Here is a 14,053-nt window from a genome sequence, read left to right as displayed (position 1 = left end):
GCTAGAAGAATTGCAGAATGCTAGCTGTTCCATTCATAAGGGGAACAGATAGGCCGTAGTGTACAGGTCTGTTCAAGAATTGCCTTCAATCCGAACTCATGGTGGAAAACTGTTTTGAGGAAGAAGATATTGCTTTTTAAAGAATAACATACTTACTAAGAACCAATCCATATGTGAAGACTTCGCCTGTACCCATGTACTAGTCAGACCTGTTCTGTCTGTTGAGCAGGGTTGAGGGAGTTAGGATAAAAGCCTGCTTTGACCTTGATCATAAGATGAGTCAGAGACATGCAGCTGTCTCCACATGGTGTTATTACATTTTAAGTGATTGGTGATTAGTACAATTAACATTTTTGAGAATCAGAGCATTCCTGAGTTAAAGGAAATCTTAGTGACACTTGAGTTTTGTGCTTGCATCTATTCAGGAGAAAGATGAACTTTGATGTATAAAGCATCTAGCCTGAGACTGGCCTGAAACATGAAAAAAAAAAAAAAAAAAAAAAAAAAAAAAACTTGATTTCAAACAGAGCAACCCCAAATTTCAAGGTGTCCATTATCTATTCTAGGAAAGGGGAAAACTTGGTAAGTATTACCAATTCATTTCACTTGGATTTGGAATGTGATTTTTTTTTTTTTTTTTTTTTTTTTTTTTTTTTTTTTTCCGAGACAGGGTTTCTCTGTGTAGTCCTGGCTGTTCCAGGAATCAAATTTGGGTCCTCAGGCTTTAATAGCAAACGCTTAGCCCACTGAGCATTAAACTGTCACAACTGTACAACTCTGTGGCTCTGCATGTATTCACTCGGTATCCAGTATATTACTTGGTAACCGGCACTGCTGGCACCATAACTTCCATAATTCGTCATCATCTGAATCTGAAGGAACACAGTACTCAGTCGATACCATTCTCCCCTCCAGGTGACCCCTCTAACCACCATTCCACTCCCTGTGTCTGAGATTTTGATTACGCATCTCTGGTAAATGGTCACATGGTACTTGTTCTTTGTGACTGGCATACTACACTTAGTGTATTTTCAAGGTTCACTCTGTGGCAGCACAAGCCAAAGATGTTTTGCTTCTCAAAGCCTGTTAATATTCCATGCAGCCTGCTTTGTATGTCCTCTTATTAGTCAACAGACACTTAGGGTATCCCCGCGTTTTGGCCTTCACAAAAGAAGTATCTTCAAATGCTGATACATTTCTTTGTATCACATGTTCTTTGCTTATGGATTGGTAGCTGCTGGTGGTGGTGTTTGAGGTAGAGCCTTACAGTGGGTAGACTGGAACTCCATAAGTAGACCAGGCCAGTCTCAGACTCACAGACTGACTAATCTGCCTCCTGCGTGCTGGGATCAAAGGCATCTGCCTCCCTGTCCAGTCTTCAGGGCATTTGTTCTCCAAACACTTAAACCACGCTGACTGAAACAAATGCTGCTTACTTTAGTTTTGTAGATGTTTAATATGGCAGTCTAAATGTACTTTTATCGGCCTGTGAAAATATACAAGTTAAGCTTTCTAAAGGAAGATTAAACTGGCAGCAACAGATGCTAAACCTTAAAAGCATGATGCTTTGAGTCAGCCTAGTCAGTCAATATAACTCTAGGCAAATGGCACCATCTTCCACAACCTTTCTTTTTAAATCTCCTAGTAACTATTTAGCTATGCTCTAGATATTGATGTGAGCATTTCACAGGCATTGTGAGGTTTATGTTCCGTTCAAAACTTCCCTACCTGGGTCATAACATTACCATTCCATCTTTGTAAGTAGTCAAGGGTTTGTATTCAGAATTACCTATCTCTTCTACTTACTGGGACCTTAGTCAAGTTGGTTAACGATCTACAAATTCAAAGAGGGCTGAGGGTGTCTTCTTTGGAGTGTTGATATCAAGACTAGGTGGGGTAGTTTAAGTGATGTTGCTTGAAGGAAATACTCTTCTGCAAGGCATATTAATGTTTATGGTCATACCTGAGAAATAGACTCAGAATTTGAGACTAAATTTTAATATTAGCTTAAACCAAACAAGACTTAATAAATCACCTGCCTTAGGGTTTCTGTACCTATAATAAGATGTTTTAGCCATAAGCAACTTGGGGAGGAAAAAGCTTCTAGTCCATCATCCAAAAGAAGTCAGCACAGGAAGTCAAGGCAAGAAGATGGAGACAGAGGCCATGGAGGGAGGAGTACCACTCACTGGTTTGCTACTCATAGCTTGCTCAACCTGCTTCCTTATAGCAGCCAGGGCCATCTGCACAGAGGTGGGTAACACCCATCGTGATCTGGGCCCTCCAACATTAATGACCAAACAAGAAAATGGCCCAAGGGCTTTTCCATGGGCCAATCTGGTGGCAGCACTTTCTCAACTAAAGTTCCTAATTCCTGTGTCAAATTGACATGAAACCTGAGGACCCAAATTTGATTCCTGGACCCATGCACAGGTGTAGGGAGTAAATTGAATTCACGAAGCTGTCCTCTGTCCTCCACAGGCATGCCTTGACAGGCTTATGGCTGCATATATACACTACACTACACACACGCGCACACACACACACATACACACACACATATAGACACATATACACACATATACACACACACACAATGGAAAAAAAAGTTAAGATAGTAAATTTTATATTATGTATGTTGCGCCATAATTAAAAAAAAAACACACACACAAACAAAATTAAGATTCTGTATACTCACCCAAAATACAGAAGACTTGATAAAAAATAAAATACTTAAAAAACAAGTAAAAAAACCATTTTCTTCATAACAAATTGTGAATGTTCCTTGATAAAACATTTTGTTCAAGTACTGAAACAAATTAATTGGAGCCGTCAGTACTCAATAGTAAACTGCTGGAACTTAATAACTTTCCCATGGATTGTTTTTCTGAGATTTTTGTTCTCTCGATTCTCTTGGGGAATGTGCCCTTTACAGCAGGTGGATGTGCCTTATGACTGAATTATTCAGAACTGAGCCAGACACGGGGTAGAAGGTTGAGATGCTATTGTCTCGGTTGACATAGTGTATCTCTAGAAAACAGGGCAGAAACTGATAGCCGTGCTTTGATGGGCCACCCCCAAGCACTGACACATTACTGCACTTAGTTCTTAGTTTTTAAAATTTTAGTGTGTGGATGCATGCATGTGTGAGTGCGTGTGTGCCACACGTGTAGAGGCCTGTGGAGGCCAGAGGAGGTTACTAGATTCCCTGGAGCTTATAGGAAATTGTGAATTGACCTGTGAGGGTACAGGAATCTCAACTAGGTCCTCTGGAAGAGTTACCAAGTACTCTTAACCACTGAGCCATCCCTCTAAATGAGCCATCCCTCTGGTTCATGTATTTAATTCTTATGGGACAGATTGTGTTATTCTTCTTTTTAGGTTTTAATTTTTCCTCTTTCCCTTTCTTTCTTTCTTTCTTTCTTTTCCTTTCCTTTTCCTTCCTTCCTTCCTTCCTTCCTTCCTTCCTTCCTTTCTTTCTTTTCTTTTCTTTTTTATTTTTGGAAACAAGGTCTTTCTGTGAAGACTTGGCTGCCCTGGAACTTGCTCTGTAAACCAGGCTGGCCTCGAACTCAAATATCTGCCTGCTCTGCCTCTGGAGTGCTGGGATTAAAGGTTAGCACCACCACCACATGGCTGATTGATTCTCTTTTAAATTGTATACATTGTGGGCACAGGTAGTTTCCCACAGAGGCCATAGGTAGCAGGTGTCCCTCAGGCTGGAGTTACAGGTGGCTGTGAGCAGCCTGATGTAGGTGCTGGGACTAGAAACTGGGTTCTTTGGAAGTCCCGCAAGTGCTCTTAACTTCTGAGCCATCTTTCGAGTCCCTGTTTCTTTTTTTAAAAACAATTTCCAGATGTCTTGCTCTTTAGCTCCTGCTGGCCCGGAACTTACTCTGAAGCACAAGCTTTCCTTAAATTCATGACAACCACCTGACTTCTGTCTCCTGATCTCTGGTTTTTATTGAGGAACACCATGACCCCAGGCTCTCCCCTCATCACTAGGTGGAGCCGGGGTGGAAGTGCGAATTCTGTTGCTTCATTAACTTTCCGGAAAGGTATCTGCGAGAGAAACTCCAGGGGGTCCTTATCCTGGGGAATCTGGTATTTTGTGAGGAGTTCTTTCTTGTGCAGACTAGCCTGAGTATAGCCGAGGTTTAGCAGCATCCCTGGCTCCTCCTACGTTACACTGTCAAGATTGAGTTTTAAAGGCTGAGTCTTGAAGCAGCAGGGGAGCCGACTAGGTGAATGGAGCTGGGGAGGACAGGGTGCTCTATCACGCTGCACTCCAGAGGATTGGAGAAGACCTCTTTCTTTGCAAGTGATCTGTCAACAATTAATTTCCCCTTTTATGATTTTCTTGAGATTGGAACCAAGATTTGAGTTGGATCAAAATCAAATTCTGCTGTTCTGTCTGATTTCTGTTTAAGAGAATGGATGTGTTTTTGTCATGAAAGCAGACCCCGCGGCGACAGGGTGTGCGTAGAGCTACAACAGCCTTTGAATTGCAAAGTCCTCATGTTTACAGATGGTGCTGCAGATTCTCAGAAAGGTCCAGCAACACGTCTCACCTTCTGTTTCATTTCTTCCTCTTACTGTCACAAGAGGACAGGTTTAGTTTTCTTGAAGATTAATGATAAAAAAAAAAGGCCACAGCTCCTTAAAAATAAAAGAAAAAAATATAACGTATTATGTGTGGCTACGTGTGTGGCTGTTGGAAGACAAATTTCAGGAGTCAGTTCTCACCTGCCAAACTTGTTGAGACCGGGTCTCTCTTGTTTCTGCCGATGTGCAATGTACTCCAGGTTAGTCAGCGGGTTCTGGCTGATCCTCTTATTACTGCCTCGCATTTTCTCTCAGGAGTGTTGGGATTACAGATGATTGCCAAGGCATCCAGCTTTTTACATTAGATACTGCCCTCCGCCCCGTCCCTTTGCATACACCCTACTGCATCAGTTTGGGCAGCAAATGCGGGGGGGGGGGGGGGGGGGAGGAGAGATCGGGGTGTGGTGGGGGGGGGGTGGTGTTACACACTGCGCCATCTTCCCAGATATTTCTTTTTAAGAGCGATGCCGTCTTATACCTTCATGTTCCGTTGGAATTGACAATGGGTTTATTACGTGATTTAGATAGGTTGGTGTAAAATTTCATAGCACTGTTGTAACAAACTATCACACAGTACCTGGTGTAAAGCAATACAAACCTACATCATAATTCTGAAAGTCCAAACTCACCGAGATTAAATCCAGCTGTGTGTAGGGCTGCCTTCTACCGGGCAACGGGCAACGCTGGAGAGATTTCCTCGATTCTGGAGGCTGCACATACCCATCCATGATCCCGAGTTTTTCTCTCCAGTTCTTGTCACATTAACCTATTGTCTCTCTTAGTAAGGACACTACAATCACACTGGATGTACCAGGCTATCTCATGTTTGTCCTGTATCTGAAATCACACATCCACATGTACAAAGTCCTTTTCCCTTTGAGGTGAGAAAGTCACAAGTTCCAGCGATCAAAACGTGGATATCTTTGGGAACTGTAATTCTGACACCTCAGCAAGGGTATGAGAACATGGGCATATGTGGTCTCAAAAAGTATTATACTTGGATTGATGTTTTTAATATGTTGAATGCTTAGACATAACCAACATTTGATTTTTACATTAAAAAGTGATAAGAATTAATCAAAATTTAATAATATTGATGGAGATAGGAGATAATGTTAAAAAGTTTTTTTTTTAAAATAAAGATGTAGCTTTTAAACCACATTTTTTGGGTTTTAACTATTCAGTTTGCTGAGATAGGGTCTAACTATGTAATTCAGAATTAGCTTTGAACTCATCATCCTCCTGCCTCCACTTCTGGAGTCCTGGAACTATAGACGTGGACTGCCATACCCAGCTTAACCTTATTCTTAGTAACTAATTACCAGTCTGTCTAGAAGACAATGTCTGTGGCAAATACAATGGTCTCCTAGATATATAACACTCTTAATTGTCAAACTTGTAAGTTAAATCCTTAAGAGAAACTTCCTGGTCCTGCCCAGGGAAGGACCTCAGTTGGCTGTATTAGCACCACAGGCATTTCATAGCCCCTGCCTCTCTCTATGATTTTGCTGACACCACTCTTTCTGAGACCCCTTTGCTCATTTTCCTGTTGGGCTCAGAATGCTTTGACATCCTTTGGAGTCACAGGATCAGAATCAAGAGATAGGACTTTGGCAGTCAGCTGGTTGAAATGCTCTGATTCTATCCGTGGCACTTGTTGAGAAGGTGGCCTTGACCCTCAATTTCCTCACTTTGGAGGAGTGATGGCTGCAGCCTCACCTCCGTCCTAGGGCAGGTTGCTAGCTAGGGAAAACTCAGCAAGTGCCTGCACCCGAGGTCAGACTGAGGTCTGCCTGCACAGGAGGTCCACTTAGGCGATCACAGCTAAGATGTATCTTAGTGACTTGTTACTTACGAACCCATTGGGTTGAAAAACAGGCCTGTGGCACCTCCCTGTCTCCATAAATATTTTGAAGAGACTTTTGGGGAAGAACCTACTCAGACAAGAGAGTATTTGTGTCTCATCAACTTTTGAGAAGCTGTGGCTATAAACACATCAGGGAAACAAATGGTTATGTCACTTGAACAAAATACTGGCAAGCGCAGCAAAAGCATGGACTTCCTGGTGCTAAACCTTCCCCCAAGGCTGGGAGGTAAGTATGGGATGAATACCACAAGCTGCTGGTGTTGTCTTGAGTGTCTTTGTACAACACTTGTCTGTGACAAGAGAGACGGAAGTTATGTGCAGAAAAACTGGGTTATTCTGTGTCTACAACAACTTTTTGGTAACCTACGGACTTCGTAGTGTTATCTGGAAGGCTCATCACATGTCAGCATTGTCACCCATTTCACAGGTTGGGGACATGGAGGTGTCCTTGAGTTGGCGATGGAGTGAGGCAGCCGGAGTGTCTCATGAAATGTGAGCTCAAGCCTGTAGCTCATTGACAACTAATTGACCCAATTTCTGCTCATTGTGTCTGCGTCTCACCTTACACAAACTGTGTGAGTTGTGGAGAGAATATGTGTTGGAAATAGCCACCGGCTGTGGGGCCTACACACACTACAGACAGACACTACGGAAGCTCAAGGAGTTCACTGCATGGAGAGTGAAGCACTATTCGAGGAAACTGGGGTCTGATTGGGGTGGGGGAGCCCACCAGGCCTCAAGGGTACACAATGACCTTCAGCCAACTAAGCAATACTGAGAGAGGGAGAAAGCATCTTCTCCAGGGAAGAGCACACCAAGTGGTTATCCAATACCTCAGAGTCAGCCCTGAAAACATCCGCACAAGTCACGGTATGTAGACTGCACAGGTTGCATTTAGGAGTGTATATGTGTATACAGATGTACACATATGTATGTAACAACAATTAATGAAAGAGGCCATGGGTTTGAAAGAAAGCAAGATTTAATTATAATCCCAAAAGTAAGATCAAAGACAAAAGAAAAACAAACAAAAACACCAAGCAGCTGCCACATACTTCAGGAGATGAGAGTTCCAAACCTGATGGATGGCGGCTACAAAACAGGTGTGGGAGAAAATGACAAGTTTAGTGTGCTTGTTTTCCATGCAGGATCTCACTGTGTACCTTTGGTTGGTCTGGCTCTCACTTTGTAGACTGAATTGGCCTCAAACTGATAAAGATCTGACTCCTCCTGAGTTCTGGAATTAAAGGTGTGCTCCACCACACCTGGAGAAAAGTTTCACTTTGGTTTTCTTACTCCTGGGTTGGTCAGTGAGGTGAGGGTAGGGACTCACAAGTTGTGACTGAGTTACAGAGACAGCTGATCAGCCGCAGCCTATACTTGGGTGGGCTATGAGAAAGAGAGCATTATCCCCTGGGTTAAGAATTGTCTGACCTACCACAATCCTGAACATCCAAGCATGACAAGAACAGTGGCAGAATGTGATGGCAACGATTGCAGCTGCCCTTGGGGATTTATGTTCAGGGGAAGCCTGGAAGGTGTGGAATGAGGGATGGAAAGGGGACACAAAGCATTGCAGCTACCACAACATTTTTGGTGATACCTCAGTCCAACTAACTCAGAACAACCACGTGATCAGTAATTCCACTTGAGTCACAAGCTCAAGAGAACTGACAGGCTTGGCAAATAGAGTGTTTGCCTACCATGGTCCATGCTGTGTTTGATCGCTAGTGCTGTGTAAGCCATACTGGGTGCGAAGGAAGGAAGATCAGAAGTTAAAAGCCACTCTGAGCAGCATTTCAAGATGGAGGCTAACCTGGAATAGGTGAGACCTTGTCAAAAACTGAAGTCAAACTTTAAAACAAAGATTAACAGCAGCAGCAATGTCTTAGGGTTTCATTGCTGTGAAGAGACACCATGACCCAGGCTACACTTGTAAGGAAAACATTTAATTGGGGCTGGCTTACAGTTTCAGAGGTTTAGTCCATTATCATCATGGCAGGAAGCACGGCAGCATACGGGCAGACATGGTGCTGGAGAAGGAGATAAAAGTTCTACATCTCGGTCTGAAGGCAGCCAGGAGGGGACGCTTTTCTGCTCTGGATGCAGCTTGAGCACTAGGAGACATCAAAACCCGCCTACACAGTGACACACTTCCTCCAACAAGGCCACACCTATTCCAACAAAGCCACACCTTCTAATAGTGCCACTTCCCACGGGCCAAGCTTACGCAAACCACTACCAGCAGCAACTACAAAACTCCAAGTGTTCCCCAAACTTTTTTTTTTTTTTTTTTTTTTTTTTTTTTTTTTTTTTTTAACATCAGCATTATTTGTAATACCTCAAAGCTAGAAGCAACAAGATCCACCAACCGGTGAGATGGTAAACTTGTACACAGCTGGCTTGTCCATGCGGTGGAAGAGAGTTCACTTGGAAAAATAAAGAAAATTCAAACAAATGCTACAGCGTAGATGGGCTTTGTAAAATTGATGAGTGAAAGAAACCAGACAGAAACGCCAGGCAGCACAGTTTCACTGATAAGGACTACTGATGATGGACAAAAGGCCATCACTGGCTGTCAGGAGGAGGGAAGCGAGCTGGGAGTGAACGCCTATGGACAGGGTTTCCTTCAGAGGTGATGACGTGGAGGCTGATGTATTAAAAGCCACTGGGTTGCATACTTTACAACTGTATAATGGTGAATTTAGTGTTACAGACATTTTGTCAACGTTAATAAAACCAAAAATGATCTGAAAGTCTTCCCAGCCTTTTTTGAAATTGGGACAAGAGGGATACGGGTATGCTTGTTTAAGTATCAGCTGGAATGTGAGTCCTTTAGCTTCTAGAGAGGGAAATGTTTACTAAGAAGGTTAGAACACTTCTGTATATAGGAATAGTAAGAACTTCCTGAACAGGGGCCAGTTCACAGCACAGGAGACAGCTCCAAGAGCTGATGAGATGGACCATATAGAAATAGCCACACAAAGGAAACCATTAGTGAGTTGAACAGGCAGCCCACAGAATGGGAGGAAATCTTTGTCAGCTGTACCTCAGACAGGTAACACTTAGAATATATAAAGGACTCTAGGGCTGGTGAGGCGGTTCAGTTTGTAAGCCTGACTGCCAAGCCTAATGCTCTCAGTTTAATCCTTGGGACCCACATTGTGGAAAGACAGAACCAAGTCCTTCAGGTTGTCTTCTGACTTCTACAACCACACAAAGTCATGCATGCCTTCACTACATTACACAGGCACAAAACCAATAAATGCATTAATGAATGAATAAATAACATTTATTTAAATGAATAACATTTCTTAAAAAAGAACTGTAAAAACAGAACATTAAAAACAGACAAAAACAAAAAACCAATAAAAGCAACCCTGATAATCAGACAAAGGGCTACTGAAGTCAACAGACAGTTCTCAAAAGAAGAAGCACAAATGCCCAATAAATATTTTTTAAATGGCTCAACATTCTTAGTCACCAAGGAAATGCACATTCAAAGCACTTTGAATTTTTATTTTACCCAGATCCGAATGGCTTCCTCAGAAGAACCAAATGACAAGAAATGCTGGCATGGATGCGGGGAAGCACTTACATCCACTGCTGGTGGGAGTGGAAACTGATGCAGCCATCACGAAAAGGAGTATGAAAGTTTTCCAACAAATTAAGAACAGCAATACCATATGACCCAGCTGTGCCATCCTGGGCATATACTCAGAGGCCTACATCCTACCAGAGAAACACCTGAATACCCATATGTATAGTTGCTCTATTCATTATAGCAAAGAAATGGAATCAGCTTAAATGTCTATCAACAGATGCACAGATAATACAAATGTGGTACATATCACATCGGAATTCTGTTCAACCACAAAGAAGCAGGAAGTTATGAAATTGACTGGAAAGTAAATGGATCTGGAAATTGTCCTATTAAGTGAGGTGAGTCAGCTCAGAGAGACACATGTTCTCTCCCACACACAGATCCCAGCCTTTAATATTTATATATATGTGGGTGAGTGTGGATATGGTGGTGACAGAGCACTTGTCACACATGTCACATGACACCAGAGAGGTATCTACTGGAGGTAGGCAGAAAGGTACAGGGTGGCAGACAGACAGGGGATAAAGGGGGAAATAGATAAGACCAAATTATCAAACCCATTTCTTGTACATTACTTAAAAGATGAATGGGGGAGGGAAGGCTGGGAGGCTGGGTGTGGTGGTCCATACCTATGACATCAGAGTCTGGGAGGCTGACATCAGACGATTTCGGTATCGAGGTCAGCCTGAGCTACTGAGTGAGACCCTGCCCACAGATCAAAACAAAGCCACAATCAGCACCACCATCACCACCACTATCACTACCACCACCACCACTACCACCACCACCACCACCACCACCACCACCACCACCACCACCACCACCACCACCACCACCACAGGGGAATGGAAAGGTGGCTCAGAAGATCCAGATTCCATTTTCCAGAATCCACCAGACCACCCACAACTTCAGTCCCAGGGAAATCAATGCCCTCGTCTGGTCTCAGTGTCTGCTCTGCATTCAGATGATGCATAGACACGTGGGCCAAAACACCGTTGAACAAAAAATCAGTTTAAAAAAATAGGAAAGTAGACATTAAACATTTCAAGACTAATCCCCTTACGGTCTCATTGATTATTTTTAAAACTCTAAACTTTCATTTATTTATTATATATGGTGTGTGTGTGTGTATGTGTGTGTGTTTATGGGTGTATACACTATGAACTGTTCATGTGAAGGTGAGAACCCAACTTGTGGGAGTTGGCTCTCTCCTTCTACTATATAGATCCCATAGGCTGATCTCAGGTAATCAGGCTTTGCAGCAAGCACCTTTTACCTGTTAAGCCATATAGTCTCTCCTACCTATCTCCTATTTCTCTCTCTCTCTCTTATTTAGTGCCACATGTATATTAAACTAGGGTGAGTATGATCTTTGTAAAGTATTTCAATTCATATCTAGTCTATCAAACTATATAGCCAACAATCACCTGAATACACATATGTATATATATTATATATAAGTACTTATATATGCATATATTTATATTTATTTAATTTTCAAATGTAAATAAGAATAATTTCTGGATTGAGAAAGTTGGCTGATTAGAAATGACCTTTTCCGTTTGTTTGTTGTGCTCATAATGAACAGTAGTATTTCTGTTCATTATGTAGTAGGGTGACTTCTCTTATATTAATCAACTTGCCTAACAAGCAGAGAAGACAGGAGCCAGGGGGCCACGATGTAATGGCACTTGCTCTGGAAGAAATACAGTGGTTGTTTTCCTCTCTGTGCTTGCTTGGGTGGCTGTTTCCAATTCCTAAAGTAGTATTTTAAAATCTGTGAAACTTAGAAATAGCAATGTCCAGAAGCCTGCCCAGTTGTCACAGAACTCTTTGGGTGGGGCTGGCCAGAGCTCCAGTTCCAATTTGTTTAACTCCAGATCTGGATCTTCAGCCTTGAGTTAATCTTGCCATAAGTAGGATGGCTTTGTTTTCCAAAAATTCAATCTCAATGCAATTTCCTCTGGATTCTAACTGAGGACTGAGTCTCAAATCTGTCCTTCAAAATACCAAGCTTGTAAGGAAGGCATTGTCTGTGCTTCCTCTCATAAACATGTTCCAGATCCAGGAAATTATCCACCCACTACCAAAATGCCCAGACATGGGGCATCTGTTGTGTTCAGGGGACAGACCGGAAGCATTGCTCAGCGCCTCTGAGTTGGAAGCGTTTGTGAATTAAGATGCCCTGAGGCCTACACAGAGGGGCTTAGTGGTGTTCGTTTTTTCCATTTACTCTCTGTTTATTGAGTTCTTGGGAACTATAAATGTTGATTCCCAATTGTCAGTAATATGCTCTTTAAGACACTTTTACTTGTAAAACACAGAAACCAACTTAAGCCAGAAGGGACATTTTCTCATAGAAATACTGTGTGGCCCTACATAAAGAGGCACGTCTGAAACATTAGGCACAAAATGGCACCTGGGACAAGACTTGGAATTTAAAGCAAATTGCCAAAAGTCAGATGGTTTGGACTTGAAGTTTTACTTTGTTCTTTACTAACTCTCAGTTCTCGGATTATTAACTTCACCGTAGGCATCCTTGTCTGTAGAGTGGGCATGACAGCGGCGTCTTCACAAACAGTTCTGAGCACTGAGCGCTAAGCAGGTAATGTGTTAGTACATGCTCAAAAATGGCAGCTGAATTCTCCTAATCATCATAACAAACAACTGAATATTGATTTTTCAACTTCTCAGTCTTCATGTGTTAGCATGACCACCCATTCCTACATATGGCTTGTCCTAGTCCAGGCTCCTCCAGGGATGAATTCATTTGAGAGTCTCTAGGCTCTAAATCCAGAAATGGATACTTTGGACAGAGAGTACCCATTGGCTTAGTGGAATGGATAGCAGTCCCTGGTGCAGCAAATGGAAGCCAATTGTGGGTGTGTGAAGCAATCATGGTGGCTAGGAAGGCAGCATAGAGGCCGTGTGGATATATAACATGGGAAAGGAGGGGACACTGGCTAGACAAACTGAGATCTGTGCTTCTGAATGTTCTACTGCCTTGATGACATTCAAAAGAACAATAAATGCCATATTGTTATCTCGAATGCCTCAAGAATCTATCTATAACTTTCTGTCTTTAAATCTACCAATCCAAACAATGAAGACTCTGGATGGTTGGACGAATGAAATGTTTTATGATGGAGACTTCCAAAATTGCCATGGAGATGATGAAGGAAATTATTTCCTCTCCTACTTCCTTTTCCATGGTGAAATGTCTTAACAAGATTTGCCATGCTACCAGCAAGAATACATTTTCTCTACATTAGTGTCATCAATTCTTTGTGTAGATTCAACTTTAGTAAACACCACACTTGTTGAGTAAGATGTTATACTCCACCTAAGCTGTGAATCCCCAAGCCATGTGGAAGTTTTAAAGGACATATGCTTTCTAATCTCACATCAGATTTGTTTGTTTATAAAGGAATAGAAAGACCAGTTCACAGTAACTTACATAATAAGATGAACCTATCCACTTATTGAACAGAGATTTTCAATAAATAACAGGAAAGCTTCCGGAGTTGATTGAGGTAAAGTTACCACCGTGTCCCCAGGAGCCAGTTTAGGGTCCCTATTCGTTATTTCTAAGGAGTCGGTTTCATTTGAAGGTTGCATCCTTGTTGGATTTGGTAATTCACACCTATCATCCTCGTCCTTGAGAAACTGAGGCAGGAAGGAGGACTGCTTATGGTGTGAACCAGTCTGCCTTCTATAATGTTTCAGACCAGTATAGACTACAGAATGAGACCCTGGGTCAAATACACACATGCACATTCATGCATGTATGTACACATGCACAGGGCTGGCATCTTTCTTGATCACAAAAGCTGATAGCAGGAATGGAGGCAGAATGTTTATATTGTCAGAGAGAGGAGAGTTTTTCTTTTGGTGGAGTCCACAGAAAAGAGGGGATACTTTCTTCTTATGATTCCTTCAAAGAAGCCAGTCACTATGAGAAAGATACTGTAGTTAAC

Source organism: Arvicanthis niloticus, chromosome 3 (genome assembly GCF_011762505.2).
Source record: "Arvicanthis niloticus isolate mArvNil1 chromosome 3, mArvNil1.pat.X, whole genome shotgun sequence".
NCBI classification, from domain to species: domain Eukaryota; kingdom Metazoa; phylum Chordata; class Mammalia; order Rodentia; family Muridae; genus Arvicanthis; species Arvicanthis niloticus.
Note: the sequence above shows the minus strand (reverse complement) of the source record.